Genomic DNA, 15,897 nt, shown 5'->3' with positions numbered 1-15,897 from the left:
TGGGGTGCCTGAGAGAAGGGGTGGTTTCTGGGAGGTGGGGGTGGGGTGCCTGAGAGAAGGGGTGGTTTCTGGGATCTCCCAGGACAGGAGAGGAGGACATGTAGCTCACTCTTCTCCTTGCCTCAGGCCTAGTCAGCGTGGCCCTGTCTCCTCATCACCTGGTGACCACATCATGGCCATGGCCAATGGCACAAGAATATCGGCACATGAGGGCGGGTGTCCCCAGCAACCATCGTGCCATCTCATGCCTCGCCGACCACCCAAAAGCCATGGCTGTTACACTGACCCACGGCCGTAAATGTGAACGAGGGGTGCTGTACTTCCTCCTCTGCCGGGCGCTGTGAAATAGAACCTGTCAGCTGGCAGCCCAGCACTTAACCCTCTGCACCACCCGGGTAATGGCTGACAGGCTAAAGCCCACATAACTTCATCATGTATTCGCTGTACTGGGTCATCTGGACCTGAATCCGTGGTAACCCAGGTCCGCCTGCTCATATTTTTGCTGCCCAGGAAGTTTTTTCCCCTCAAAGGCTGGTGCTGCCGTCCACACAGCGCATTGGCCCTCACTGACGCTCACTAATGCAGGCAGGGTGGCCAGGACTGTCCTGTGCACTTCATCTCAGTGTCCCTTGGGGACTGAAAGGGGGGAGCTTCCAGGACCACTGAAGGCTGAGGACGAAGGCAGGTGGACAGGTGGGCCCTGCTCCTGGTGCTGTGGTCTCAGAGCTCAGGCCCCGTCCTGGGATTTGATGAGTGTCTGCAAGTGGACAGGCCAGACAGAGGTGATAATGTCTGTGCTTAGTCCACAGAGACTGCAGGGAGTGAAGCCATCTCACAGAGCTTCTCTACCGCTCATTTTAAGGCCATCTCTCTCGGGAAGGGGGCAGAAAGCTCAATGCCCCTCTCCAAGCAGCAGCCCCCTGCCCACTTCTCCAAGCCCTCAGCAGCACGGCCTGTGGCTTGTGGAAAATGCAGCTTCTCCATCAAGCCATTCGACCACACCTCCTTCACTCCCGCTGAACAATCCAATTTGCCTCCCATGGATCCTCGCAGATGGTCCCGAGGCAAGACCATGGTGGTGGGTGGAGAGGGACATGCGCCCAGACACTGAGATGAGAGGTGGGGGAGGGGAGCAGGCAAATGCAGGGTGGGCTGTCAGGTCAGGGGCCAGGGTCAGCCCCAGACTAGCCTTCGAGTGCTGGGGGAATCTGCTGGACCTTAAGGGTGGGGCGTGGGGCCCTCTGCACACCAGAGGCTGAGATGGCGCTGGGCATGGGGAAGCTTTAAGAGAGTCCCAGCCCCTTCCATCCCCTTCTCAGTGACAAAGCAGGACTGACAGAAGGCCCTCAGCTGTAGGATGCAGGCAAAGCCCTCAAACGTCCTACAACGGCCCAGACTCCATCCCACACCTGCTCAGACCTGATCAGAGAGTGTACACATGGACAGACGCCACTGCACACATCTTACCCTGGTAGCAGCCCACCAGAGCTCCTGGCCAGACAGCTGGACTCTGGTCCTAGGGTAAAGGGCTGAACACTGTTCTCCAGAAATCCTGGCGCTCAGCTCTGTGCTGACGGGAAAGGCCAGCTGGGAACAGTGGCTTCCCTGTTACTGCAGGCTGTGTGCCAACTCAGAGAGGCTCGCGCCAAGGTTTGCCAGCTCAGTCATGACGCAATCTGCCAGGCATCCTCACGACGTGATCCAGCACATTCAGCCAATCAGCTTTAAGCTCGCCCAGAGTCCTGCATTCAGCTGGTTATCACCTGATCTTCAGCTCTCGAGGTTTACCAGCCCATGAGCCAGCAGCCTGCCGTGCAGCTCACCGAACATCAGCTCCTAGTTAACATGAGTAACGGACGGTCATAATCGGACATCCAGCCCATGGACTTGCCGCTCCCCGTGATCCATGGTGTCATTTCCTTGAGATAAGTATCTCCCGTCATCCCCTCCACCCTGTACACACACTGCTGTACGGTTCATTCTGACACACAGGGGCTCTTCACTGGGTTTACAAGGTTGTGGCTTTTAAAAGAAGCGACTGCTCATCTTTCTCGGCTGGTGGGCTTGACTGCTGAGCCCCTGGTTAGCAGCCCGCAAACCACGTACGCCACCACCCTGCTCCTTCCCTGTGTCTGTATCACTTAGATAGCTACGGGGTTGCCATCATTGCTGTTACGTACTGTCAAGTCAAGTTGGAACCAGCTCATAGCTGACCCTCCAGCAGGCTTTCAGAGGGCGTGAAGCACACAGGAGGAGACTGTCTGTCTCCCACAGAACAGCTAGTGAATCCCAACCATATGCCTTGGCGGGGAGTACAGCACCTCACCACTAAGCTCCCCGAGCTCCCGGGTGCTGCAATTGGATGTGTGTGTGTGTGTGTGTGTGTGTGTGTGGTGCTAAATACCAAGACATCAGTTTAAAGACCAAGGTGTGTCGGATCCAAGCCATGGTATTTTCAACTGCTTTCTATGTGTCTGAAAATTGGACAATGCGTACGGAAGACCGAAGAAGAACAGACATCTTGGAATTGTGCTGCTGGCAAGAGTACTGAGTATCCCATGGATTTTGCCAAAAGAACAAACAAACGTGTCCTGGAGAAGGTGCAGCCAGGATGCTCTGTAGAGGCAAGGCTGGTGACACTTGGCCTCACACACTTTGGGCACGTTGTCGGGGGGGGGAGGGGCAATTTCAGAAGAAGACATCATGCTGGGAAAGGTCAAGGGTGAAAGAGAGAAGACCCTCAACAAGATGGATTGACACAGTGACTGCAGCCACGGCTAAGGGTGACAGAGACTGTGAGGACGGCACCGGACGGGACAGGGTCCAGGTCTGTTGTTCATCGGGTCGCTATAGGTCATAGTCGATTCGATGTCCCCTAATAACAAAAAGCCATTTAAACGCCATTGGTTGTGCTTCCCTAGTCTGAGCCTGGGGAGTGGTGGGCCTTAGAAAAGAGCAGACCAGGGACACGGGGGGGACACACACCTGAGAGGACCCCCCATGAGCCATGCACACCATGGGACATGGGATTAGGGCACACGGATACCCCTTCCCTGCAGACCACACTCTGACTGCAGCCTCCAAAGTTGATGACACATTCTTGTTTTGAAAGCCATCCATGTGGTATTTGTGCCCACGCAGCCCTGGGAGAGGCAGATATGGGGGTGGACGCCACACCCATCCACACACGCCTGCACACACAGTGCTGTCCGGGACTGCGGGCCGAGAATGCAACGCTGGCCAGATGCTGTGGTGCTGGGGGAGTCAGGGCTCAGGTGAGGGAGACCAGAGACGGAGCCGAAGCAGAAGGCAATGCTGCCCCTTCCTCCTCAGCGCCGACCTGACACTTCCACAGTTACAGGCGGCAGAGTCCCCAGTAATGCAGACACATATGGCTGTTAAACAGAAGGCTGGAGGTTTGAGACCACTCAGAGGCCTCTTGGAAGAAAGCCTTGGCATCTGGGCATTGGACAGTGAGAGTCAAATGGTACACAGTTCTACTCTGACAAGTTTGGGGCCCCCATGAATCCCAGCCACTGGTAAAGTGGGCTTTGGCTCACTAGTAGGAGAAGCTGAGCATTGACCAGGGGGTATGTTCTCGGCCGAGACATTTCCAAATGCCTGACACCATGCTCACACTTCTAAAAAACCAAAGAGCATCACGCTGCATGTTTTAAACTCACGAAAGGCGTGCACCAGGGTTATATCTTCTCTCCATACCTACTCACTAGATACGTGGAGGAAATAATCTGAGAAACTGGGCTCTAAGAAGAAGAATGTGGCATTAGGATTTGGAGGAAGACTCACCAACAGTCTGTATCATGCAGGTGACACACACAACCTTGCTTGATGAAACTGAGAACTTGAAGCTCTTGCTGCCAAAGAGTAAAGACTGCAGGCTTCAATATGGATTGCATTTCAACAAGAAGACAAAAATCCTCACCAGTGGACCGATAGGCAACATCAAGATAGATGGAGAAAGATTGAAACTGTCAATGACTTTATCTCACTTAGATCCACAACCAACACCCTTGGCACCAGCAGTCAGAAGATCAGGAGACGTATCGTCCGCAGCCAGGGGCTTCTCCCAATTTTTGAGGAGCAATGATGGCACTTTGAAGATTAAGGTGCGCCTGATTCAGGTGATGACATTTTACATCAGTTGTTATGCATTTGAGAGCTGGACAATGAATAAGGATAACAGAATAATTGATGCCTTTGGCCTGTGCTGTTGGAGAACAGTACTGCATATCCCATGGACTGGCAAAAGAACAGATGTGCCTTGGAGCAGGTGCAGCCAGAGGGCTTCTTGGAAGCAAAGATGACATAGCTTCATCTCACATATTCTGAGCATGTTGCTAGGAGAGGCTGTTCTTTGAATAGGAACATCATGCTTGGGAATGCGGAAGGTCAGATAAAGAGGGGAAGACCCCCAATGAGATGGATTGACACAGTGACTGCAGCCAGGGCTCTAGTGTGTCTGAGGTGAGGACGGCACAGGACAGGACCGGGTTCAGGCCTGTGGTTCACAGGGTCGCTATGGGTCACACTCAGCTCGGTGGCACCTCACAGCAGCCACAAGAGTAAGTGATACCAAGAGGGTCCTCAGGGAAATGAGCTGACAGCAGTGGGCTCCTGGCAACGACCGTGAGGCTGGCACAAGACCACAGCACTTCCCGCTCTTGGACACAGAGGCACTATGAGTTTGACCGTCTCGACATCACCTAACGGCCAGCACAGATCTATTCAGGGTCAGCCTGCCTGAGGGACAGTTGGGATGGCGGACTCAGGGAAGGCGTGTTCCCCAGAACTGACTGACTGCCCAGCAGAGTGGTCATTCCACATAAGGGTCTCAGAGACCCTGCTGTGAAGGCGCCCATAACCCCAGAGAGAAGAAACCCTTGTAGGCCCGATGCCAGAGCCACTGTTCTGTCCTCAGAGAACTACATCCAGGAGAGACACTGAGAGGAACAGTGAATCTCTGTGATTTGGGGCAGAAAACCCCAGTCTCATCTCGCCGGCAACATTTGGGGTCCGTCTACCTGACAGCCCTCAACGTGTAAGGCCATGGCTGACACCTTGGCATTCCTGGGTGAGGGTGAAGGTGACACTCTGACATTCCCTTCCCCCGCCGGAAGGTCCATTTTCACACACCCTCGATGAGAAGGAAGGACAGAGGTGGCGACGGGGGCTCACACCCCACGGACACAGCTGGGCTGAGCAGGGTCAGGCAGGCTGTGTTCTGTTGTTCACAGGGTCACTAGGAGTCAGCCAGCATGACGGCAGGTCACAACCACAGTGTCCTGTGAGCTCTCTGCTCCCCAAGTGACAATAATCACATCTTTTGCCCGTTACTGTCTCCAGAGAGGACTGCTGGAGGGAGTCCCGGGGACCCTAAATTGCAGTGGCTGCTTCATTTCACTCAGGTGAGAACTCACACTTCCTCCTCATCCACGAGCCTCCATCTCTCCCTCTGCTTCGGTATCCTCCTCACCACGTGATGTTCACACTTGCCGCTAAGTCTCTGTGTACGAGTTTCTTTGCTGACCAAGCCCTATCCCACTTCCCCTTGCTTAAGGCCACCTCTAGGGCAGACTCTTGCCTGTGGATGGATGACGGGAGCCCTGGCCAGCCTTCAGATGGACCTCATTTCTTTCCCCATCTCATCCCATCCCTCATCTTCCTCCATTGAGTCCACATGGCTGCAGGGGCTTTGACCTCCAAGTCAGCAGGCCCAGTGGCTTCCCTTCGGGAAGAGCAGGCTCGAGCTGTGGGATGGGACCTGTCCACCCTCTGGCATCTTCTCGGTCTTCCTTTGGAATGTGGTCATCAACAAGATGGTGAGGACAGCTTGGGTGACAGAGAGGTTTGGGGCTGAGAGGGCTTCCTGCCCTGAGGTGATGACTTGTACCCTTTCCCTGCTGTCCTTCTCTGGGAGTGTGGAGTCCCCAAGCGTCTCACTTCATTTGTTCTGCGGTCTTGGCAGGATGCGTGGCCAGGAAGACTTGCACCGTGAGGTGGGGGGGTGATGGTAATTCTATCACAGTATGTTGTAAATACCCCATCCCACCTGCTAATTAGCACACCACCCGTTCTGAATCCGAAGTGGCGCTGCGGTGTCTCAGCGTGCTGCGGGGCTGCTGATTGTGTGGCATTTCTGAGGTTTGTGTGGGAGCGAGAATTAATTCTAGCGCTTCGGTTCCACCCAGTTTGCAGCCCCCACCCGCTTGTCTCTCCCATCCCCCGGTAAGGAAAGCGTACACGTCTAAGGCAGCTATGCCAACAAGCATGTGGGATGCTTTTTGTCAGGAGGAGAGCACAGGGGCTGGGCAGGAAAGGGACTTAGAAGACACCAGTCTGGCTTTGGCTCCATGACAGATGGGCCCAGGGCTGCTGCAAGGGGCGTAACCAACACTCACTGCCACCAGAGGGAGCCCTAGAGGCGCGGTCTGTGGGGAGCTGTGCGGCTTTACCCAAAAGGGCCTCCTCTCCAGCGGTTCGAACCCAGCAGCGGCACCAAGGGAGAAAGACAGACAGGCAGTCTCTTGTCTTGTGATTTATGGAGGGTCAGCTAGGAGCCAGTGCCACTTCGATGGCAGAGAGGGAGGAAGAAGGGGAGGGGGAGGAAAGGGAAGGGGGAAGGAGGAAGGAGAGGGAGAGGGAGAGGCTGTGGCTGGGTCACCTCCAGCTCACAATGACCCACCTTCAAAGTACTTCATTCATAAAGGCAGACCACTCCCTCTTTCTCCCCGAGAGCGGCTGGTGGGTTCAAACCACTGACCTTTTGGTTCATAGCAGAAGGCTTCACCTGTGCCACCAGAGCGCTTTACGAGGTGAAGGGTACATCCTCATCCCAGGACCAGTGACTGGCCTCATTTAGAACTAGAGTCCTTGGGAGGTCTCTTGGTTCTGAAAGGTGTCCCCAAAAGGGAAGGGGCAGGGAAACATGCAGGGCCAGGGCAGCCACATGACAGCACAGCTGGGAAGCCGAGAATCCTGGAGCCACCAGGGCCAGCAGAGAGAGGGCGGGACCAATGTGGGACCTCTGGGCTGGACCGGCTTCCAGAACTGTGCGGGAACAGAGGCCGCTGCTGACAGACACCAGTGCGTGAAGTTTTCTGACAGCAGCTGCAGGAGACCGGACAAAGCCCTGGGACGAAGCAGCCTCCTAGGGTCAAAAATGGAAGAGCAGGTCTCCTGCTCACACTCACCTGACCGGGAGCTCGCTCGTGACCCGGCTGTGGACCAAGCAAAGGTGCAGTGTGTGTGGGGGGCGGCCGGAGGCTCCCCAAGCACCCCAAGCTGCCGTGAGCCTCCATCCCGACTCCTCCGACCTGGACGCCGAGGAGCCCACCAGGACCCGGAGCACAAGTGGGTCACCACGGTCCATGCTCTGCCTCAGGACCAATGGGAAGCTGGAGGAGGGGGCAGCAGGGGGTGAGGCTGGAGCTGTGACTGTGGGACACAGGGAAGGTTCATGGCAATGAAAGGTCAAGGTGGGCAGTGTGTACCTGAGACAGGAACAAGAAATGAGAGGGCGGCTGGCTCAGGGGAGCCCGCACACAGTTGCTACGAGGATTTCGAGGGGACAGTGAACAACAGGCCTGGAGCTCGCCCTGTCCTGGGCCCTGAATTACGTCCATGAATTACTGCTGGAGTGGCTCCCACCATGAGGGGGAGCAGGGGCAGAAGGAAGTCCCACCATAATGTCCTGACCACAAGGAGGGGGTGCCTCCTCCCCTCCTGGCCTCTTAGCTGCGTCCCTCAAGTCCCACAGGCCAGTCCATGTCCTCAGTCCTGCACAGCCACCAGGCCCACCTTTCACAATCTCTGGGCCTTCACTCCTTGGTACCCGCTTCTCTGAGCATCTTCTCTCTGTGCTCGAGGTTGGCGGTGCTCACCCTGTAATTAGGACGTCTCTAGAGCTGTCCTGCAGCTCCACCCCCCACCCTGCCCTGGCGCTGTGTGAACAGTCTTCGCTCTGCAAACTCACTGCTGATGAGGTGACAGAGGAATGACCTAGGAGCTCTTCATTTCCCCAAGGAGAAAAACACCCCATCCCAAAGAGGGGCCCCTTCCTCAGCACCAACTTCTTGTTCCAACCAGCAACGAAAACGAGCATGAGTTGGGGCTCTGTCAGACACGGCAAGAGGCCCAGCACTTGGATGCACCACCAACAGCTCAGAGATCTATCCCGAAAGCTCTCCAGAACCCTCAGGACTGTGCCAGCTGTGTCCTCCCTCTCGCCCACCTGGAGGGTCTAGGCATCTGCCTGTTTCAGACCTATTCTCACCTACAGACGTGACTTCACATAATATCTGTCCTTTGTGATGGATTTATTTCACTCAACCTCACATTTTCAAGGCATATTCATGTTACAGCACGTGCCAGGACTTCATTTCTCTCCAAGGCTATGTTATTGTATGGATCATAACAAACTATGGTTAACACTGAGAAAAATGAGAATCCCAGAACACTTACCTGTGCTCATGAGAAACCTAGGCATAGAGCAAGAAGCTGTTGTCTGCACAGAACAATGGGGTCAAAATCAGGAAAGACGTGTGTCAGGGCTGCATCCTTTCTCCATGCCTATTCAATCTGTGAAAATCTGAAACCATGCAAGAAGTTGGTTTGCAGAAGAATGTGGCCTCATTCAGGGGGTCAGAGGAAGACTCATCAACAGCTTGTATTACGTAGATCACATGACCTAGCTTGCTAAATGAGAAGGATACTTGGAGAGCTTTCTGCAGAAGATGAAAGACTCTGCAGTCTTCAGCGTGGATCACACTGCGACCCTCAGAACCCAAAAGTCCTAGCACATCAACACACAATGTCGTGACAAACAGAAAAGATGAAAGCTGCCGAGGCTTTCACTGAACTTAGAGCCATTAATGCCTATGGAGACAACAGGCAAGAGACCGAACAACGTTCTCCACCAGGCAAATCTTCTGCAATCACTTCTTGAGATTATTCAAAGGCAACGATGTCACTAAGCTGCACCTGACCTAAGCCGTGTCCTTTTCAGTCACTTCATTACATTCAAAAGCAGGACAATGAATAAGGAAAATCAGGGTAAATGGATGCCTTTGTGTGATGACGCTGGGGAAGAAGAGCAAATAGACCACGGCTTCAGGAAGAACAAACCAACCTGGCTTAGAAAACTCCAACCACAACGCTGCTTAGAACTAAGGATGGAGGGAGCTCATCTCACACACTGTGGCATTTTACCAGGAGGGGCCAGCCCCTGGAGAAGGACACCAGGCGTGGAAGAGAGTCCAGTGCCTCCAGCAGCGGGTTCAAACCCAGCCATGGCGGTGAGGACAGCTCAGGCCCAGGCAGTGTCGGACGGGGGTCACTGAGTCAGAGCAGACGGCGACACCTAACAACTGAGTTCTTCAAAGTCCACAAGCATTTCTGCTGCGGCATCGGGAGCGAAAGGCCATGCTGGGCCCACTGCCCCTCACCACCCATCTCAAACTGTAGACGGCATCTCTGATCGGTAGTGCCTGCTCTTTCTGCACCTCGAACGTCCTTCCTGTACCTTTCTTCAGTCTTTCTGTCTACTTGGCACCTTGGGGAATGAGCTGCTGAAGAAGGAGGACACAGTGGGCCACGCGGCCGCCCAGCCCTCGCTCTGGGTCTCCCACGACGCCCCACCTGCCTGCCCTCTGCCTTCAAGCTGCTGGTTTGGAGGCTCAGGCTTGCTCCTCTGTCAATTCTCATGCTTCCTGGAGTCCAGGCCTGCGGCTGTCTTGCTTTTAAAACCCTCCCAAGTTCCCACACCACAGCAATGCTTTCCGTCTCAAATCCTGCAGCATTATCCATAAATACCTGTTGGTTCGGGCGAGGGGCAGGATCAATGCCCAGGACCTGGCCTGGTTGAGTGCCCACTTGAGACTCCTGTCAGAGGTGCAGAAGCATAAATTTTCTCTCAAGAAAATACCCACACGTGGGCTCTGGTTGAGACTGAAGGTCATCACCAGGAACCCTGATCAGCACACTCACCCCTAACATGTACCTAAGATTCCCACCTGAAGGCACCTCAAGAGCACCAGAGGGGTTCAGGCTTTGAAAACCCAAAGGTGTGATGAGGCCGGCTGCCATGAGAACTGGGGACAAGGATGCCTCTTTGGAACCTTGGAGTCAGGGTGGAACCCCGAAGTCACCCACGGTGAGTGCACCCAGGGCCACGACCCATGCCTATGGACTCAGCAATCCTCTGTGAGATCCCGAGAGGAGGAGGAGGAGGAGAGGAGAGCTTGCTGGTGGATCCAGCCTCCGGACCCTGAGCACAGCACACGCTGCACCCCCAGTGCACTGGGCTCCCGGGACCAGCAGAGCATTGGGGGAAGAGAAGACAGCGCGCCAGTTGCTGGTTGGTTTTGAGACGGTTTCCACTCACAGCGCCCCGCATGAGCGTGACCTTTCTGGAGGTCTTCCGGCCTGTCTTCCTGGGCACCTTGTTGTGTTTGAACCCCCAGCCTTTTGCCTAGTAGTCTAGCACTTAAACATTTGTACCATACAAACTCCCCAACCCGACCTCCCTCAAAGGACCAACAGAAACTGCTGAACTCAGTCACAGTCCACAGCATGGACCTATGGGTTTGGAGCACACGCAGGTATGATAAATACCTCCTCACATCTGAAAAGGAAGGAGATGGCCCCCTAGCCCAGGAGCAGAAGGCAGGAGGGTGGGCGATGAGGGCCCCAGATTCAGCCCTGATGCCCTCTCTGCCTCTCCTTCAAGCATACAGTATCTTCTTTTTCTTGAGGGGAACTTGAACTCGAAGGGAAATGGATTTCTACACTTGCAGATTCCTATGTGAGAAGCTGCAAAGCTCCCGTGGACCCGCCCAGGCCGAGGACAAGATGGCCGCTAGCCCTGCGTGTGGGCGCATGGCCCCAGGGCCGCCTGTCAGGTGCTGGTCAGTCTGCGAAGCAGCCGCCTTTCAGGAACAGCTTGCTGGGTCCCGGACATGCCAGGCTGACCCTGAGCTGTTCTGCATGGGCTCCCGTGCTGCTCCTGCCACCGCAGAAAGATGGACATCTCTGGAAACAGCCTTTCCCCATGGAGTTTCTGGATGGTCCATGCTCAGATCCAGAGAAACAGCCCTGGTGGCACCAAGGATTAAGTACTGGGCTGTGAGTCAAAAGGTCATTGGTTCAGATGCAACAACTGCTGCTGAGAAGGACGTAGCCGTCTGTTCGCACAGGCCGGTCCGCCCGGCTTTATCGTTAGGTAACATCAAGCCGGCCACGACGCAGAGTGACTCCAGCAGAGCCTGGCCTGGCCTCTGCCACCCTCCCGACCTCTGTCACGCTCGGTCCCCTGTCGCGGTCACGATACCACAGGGCTGTGATCTATCACCATCAACCCCAAGGCACTACAGTGGTGGTGCGGTCTGCAATGTGTTGCCCTGATAACCAAAAAGTGGCATGTCTCCAGTGGTTCGAATCCACCAGCTGGACAACAACGGAGGTCTCCTCCAAGGACGGAGGTCGCCTCCATCAAGGTTACAGCCTCAGAAATTGGAGGAGGGAGACTAGCCGGCTCAGAACCAACTCAATGACAGTGAGGGTCTTTTTAGTTGGGTTTTTCCCCCCAAATATAAAGAGTTTATTCGTCAATTTCTGTGTCTGGAGTACAAAATATAAACTAACCACAGGCCCACCCGCCCAGCCGGGCCAGGCCCGCAGTCCTTTGGTATCCACTGAGCCCAGTTCCACAGCACCGCCCACGGCCTCAGGCTTCAAACATGGAGCAGCAGCTGCAGAGCACCCGCTCATGGACATCATTGTAGTCAGCAGCGGAGCAGAGGGCACAGGCCACAGCCCCACAGCCCCAGCAGGTGCGCAGACACCATCCACACAGGGGACGCTTGCACTGGCTGCAGGCTGCCTTCCCGTCCACGCTGCGGACGCAGGAGGAGCAGGCCCTGGACGCCACCTCCGACAGGTCAGCCCTGGGCCCAGCTCCACAGCAGGCGGCCGCCCGGTCCAATCAGCATATCTGTCCTCGGGTGGCCACTGGGACGCCCATTGGGCTGGGCTTTGGGGACTCGGGAAGGTGGACGAGGGGGCAGCTCTCTGCTGAACCTTCATCCCACATGTGGTCCATGCAGGCCTGGGCCCCTTGGTATAAGAGCTGCCTGGTCCTCTCAAAGGCTTCTCTGGCCTGGCGCTCGCTGGACATGCCGCAGCTCAGCTCCTTCGGACCCACGTGAACCTTGAGCTGCAGCGGGGCCACGTCCCCGAAGGGGCAGCCCCGCTTAGGCATGGCCGCCGCCGAGGGACGCCCCTTGGCCAACGCCTTTTTAGTTTTTTTAAGCAAAACAGCTTTAGTGTCACAGTGTTTAAAGAGGGTGACAGTTAACCAAGAGGCCAGCTATTCTAGCCCCATAGTCGCTCCGTGGGAGAAAGCGTGTGTCAGCTTCCCAAATGCGGCAGCCTTGGAGCCCTCGGGTAACAACAACAACAACAATAACAACAACGTGGGAGCGCGGGCCTGTCCTGCAGTCCCTGTGTGTTCTGACAACTCGAGTGCAGGGGCTGTTTTTTGGACGCAGAGGTTTCTAGCAAACTCTAGACCTCGTTCAATTGTCTCCACTTAACTTTACCCAGACATCTCCCCAAAGCAAAGCCTTTGGCAGTGGCAAGGACAATTTTGAAAGTCACAGAAATCGCCAGTCTATTGATGACTTTGACAGCATGGTGCTGGCCAGGGACAGGCGGTGTAATTGGGCACTCGTGTGTTATTATTGGCTAATCAGAGCTCTTACGATCCTGGGGACATGGGGCCTCCTCCACCCATCCATCTCCCAGGCTCTAAGTGGTAAATACATTACAGCTCTCCCCGCATGTCTCGCAGACACTGTATTAGCTCGTGTGTGGAGGTGTCCTCTTCTTTCCATTAGGCTGGATAAATGGAGGGCCAGGCTTGGCGATGACCCAGTTTCAAAGGCAATTTATGAGATAGACCAGTCCATGGGTCCAGAAGGGGCGATTAGGGGAGCGGATATGGCTTCTGCGTGATGGCCAGCTGGTGCGAGAGAGATGGGAGCTCTCTCCCTTTTAAGCTGTGCGTTAACCATGTAATTGACAGAGGGGGTCCCAGAATAGCTGCCCACTATGAATTTTACACTCATACTTCCTCCTCATCCTTGATGGGGGAGCAGTGTCCAGAAAAAAAAACCAACCACAATAATGGGCTCAAACCCTCCAAGCATCGGGAAGAAGGCACAGGATTTGACTCCCAGCGTCCAGAAGAAGAAGAACAACTTCACAGTCCGACCACCCATCGCCGTCCAAACAGTCCTGACACACGGCGACTCCAGGCGAGGCTGCTGAGGTGGTAAATCTCTACAGAAGGCCTGGCCATCGCTCTCTGCAGGGCAGCTGGTGGATGAGAACTGCCTACCTTTCAGTCAGCGCTACCTACCCCACTAGAGCACGTTCCCAGCAAGACTGTTGCTGCTTGCTGTCGAGACAGAGCTGAGCCACAGCTGACCCTCCAGTGGGTGTTCAGAGGCAGTAAATTGCACAGGAGGAGACGGCCCATCTTTCTCCCATGGAACAACCGGCAGATTTGAGCGGTGTGCCTGCGGGATTACAGCACGGCTTCTTACTGCTGGGCCCCCAGCGTGCCCTCTGCCTACTGAGCAATTCCAGACAAATCAGGAGGCTGCTAGTCAAACAAGGGACCGCGGATATTATTCATCAGGTGCTGACTCATAAAATGCCAACAACACACATCTAAATTGAAGGCTGCACAGTGGAGTGGACTTGGGGGGAAGGATTGTAAAACAATGAAAGAATTTTTCTTTTACTTTTCAAAGAGAAGAGTGTGCTGGGGGAGAGGGTTGGGCAGGGAGAAAAGTGCAACAATGAATGAATGGAAATCCAAAGTCTCTGTAAATGTGCATTTAAATTAATAATAAAAAAGGAAAAATTATTCTCATTGGGAGACACTGATAATATTAAGGAAGAATGGAAAAAAAAAAGAAAACGAATTGTAAAAAAAAAAGGGAACACCTCCACATTCAATTCCCTCGACTGGGCGGGGCTTAGCTGCAGGCTTTGGGCACAACAAGCGTTAGCATCTTCGTATCCCTTGCTTAACCTGGAGGTGAACATAACAGCATGTACAACAGCATGTAGACCTTGACCGTGATGTAACCCCCACACTATAAAGGAAGTCTGGAGAGCGCTGGCCTCGGGCAGAACCCGAGGGGCCTCCCCTCTGTTCGTCTGGATCTCAGCCTCACTCTCCCTGCTCACCCTGTAGTGTCTCTATTGGCTCCGGTCCCATGGACAATGGCTCAGCACTTGTCTCATGACAGACTGGGCAGCGCTGGGCTCTGCTCTACACAGGTCACTATGACTTGGAGCTGACTCAGTGGCAATGAACTACAACATCCAGGAAGAAAAGAAAGCTGCTCAAGATCTCCTGGACAGTTCAGAGTAGGGGGTTTGCTGCACCCGCCATGAAGAAACCCAGGAGGCCTGGCTTCTAGATCCTGTGACCAAGCAGGTCCATTTGAATTGCACGTTCCGTCAATTCGAGGATTAGATGTTGGCTGAAAGTGAGGAGGACCTGAAGCGCTTGCTGCGGAAGGTCAAGGATTGTAGTCTTCAATATAGATTGAAACTCAACATTAAGAAGACAAATATTCTCGCCACTGGCCCAACTGGTGGCACCATGATGGATGGAGAAGAGATTGAGGTTAACAAATTCAGCCTTCTTGGCTCCACAATTGACACTCTTGGCCCCAGCAGGGAAGAAATCAAAAGACAAATTACACTGGGAAAATCTGCTGTCAGGGACCTCTCCGGAGTACTGAGAAGCAATGATGTCAGTCTAGAGACTTAGTTGTGCCTGAACCAGGCCATGATCTTCACAAGCACTTGCTATTTGCTATGCATCAGAGAGCTGGACAATGACTAAGGATGACAGAAGGATCGATGTCTTTGAGCTGTGATGCTGGAAAAGAGTCTTGAACATACCATGGACCAAGAGAACAAACAAGTCTGCCTTGGAGAGGATGAAACCATGTTTCTCCTTGGAGGCTAGGATTTTGAAGCTCCGCCTCACATTGGTCATGTGGTCAGGAGAGACCAGTCCTTGGAGAAGGACTTCATGCTCTGAAGGGTGGAAGGAAGGGTGGAGGAAGCCCCCAGATGAGATGGACGGACACAGTGAATAGGACAATGGGGGTAGGTGTGTCGGTGTCAATGAGACTGGCTCAGGACAGGGCAGGCTTCAGAGCTGTTATACACAGGGTTGCTATGAGTTGCAGCTGACTTGACAGCACATAACAACAGCAATCACAACATGATTCTTCTGACTGGTGGAGAGAGGCTCAAGGGCAGGGACAAAACAAACTAATGAGGAAGGAACAGCCTGCTTTCTCTGTTTGTTTAGAGAATTCCACACAATGCAGGAACGTGTCTGGAGAACGTTTTCACAGAGAGACAAGCATATCCATTTTTGGGAGTTCACAGTCAGACTCACAGTAACCAGGTGGTCTCATTACTGTTGCTCTTTCTGAAGTAGGAAAGCTGTGTGCCACCTGCCTCGGGCAAATGTCACCCACGGAAGCCTGGCCCAGAGTGAAAGGCCTGTGGTGCTACGGGGTGTGTTCAGATGGGGCGCCACACGTGCCAGGCTGGTCTCTGAGCGGTACTGATGCTTCACACGCTCTGTGGTGCTTCAGAGTGTGTTCCTACTGTGTGCCACACGTGACTGACAGGCTGGTCTCTGAGTGGTACCAATGCTTTACACGCTCTGTGGTGCTTCAGAGTGTGTTCCTACGGTGTACAAACATGCCAGGCTGGTCTCTGAGCAGTACCGATGCCTCACATGCCAGCCGCTGATGGAGAGGTTGGAGGTCCATGGCC

General features: G+C 54.3%; 1 protein-coding gene and 1 pseudogene across 1 annotated transcript in view; both read right to left on the bottom strand.

Annotated features, from left to right (window-relative positions):
- Positions 1-15,897, bottom strand: part of TMEM178B (transmembrane protein 178B) — a 340,748-nt gene that overhangs the window by 54,083 nt on the left and 270,768 nt on the right. The gene's annotated exons all lie outside the window — the stretch shown is intronic.
- Positions 11,744-12,277, bottom strand: LOC102860626 (annotated as a pseudogene).

This window comes from Elephantulus edwardii, unplaced genomic scaffold (genome assembly GCF_000299155.1).
Source record: "Elephantulus edwardii isolate Elephantulus edwardi_28Jun2011 unplaced genomic scaffold, EleEdw1.0 scaffold00055, whole genome shotgun sequence".
Classification (NCBI taxonomy): Eukaryota; Metazoa; Chordata; class Mammalia; order Macroscelidea; family Macroscelididae; genus Elephantulus; species Elephantulus edwardii.
Note: the sequence above shows the minus strand (reverse complement) of the source record. Positions and strands in the feature narration are given on the sequence as shown.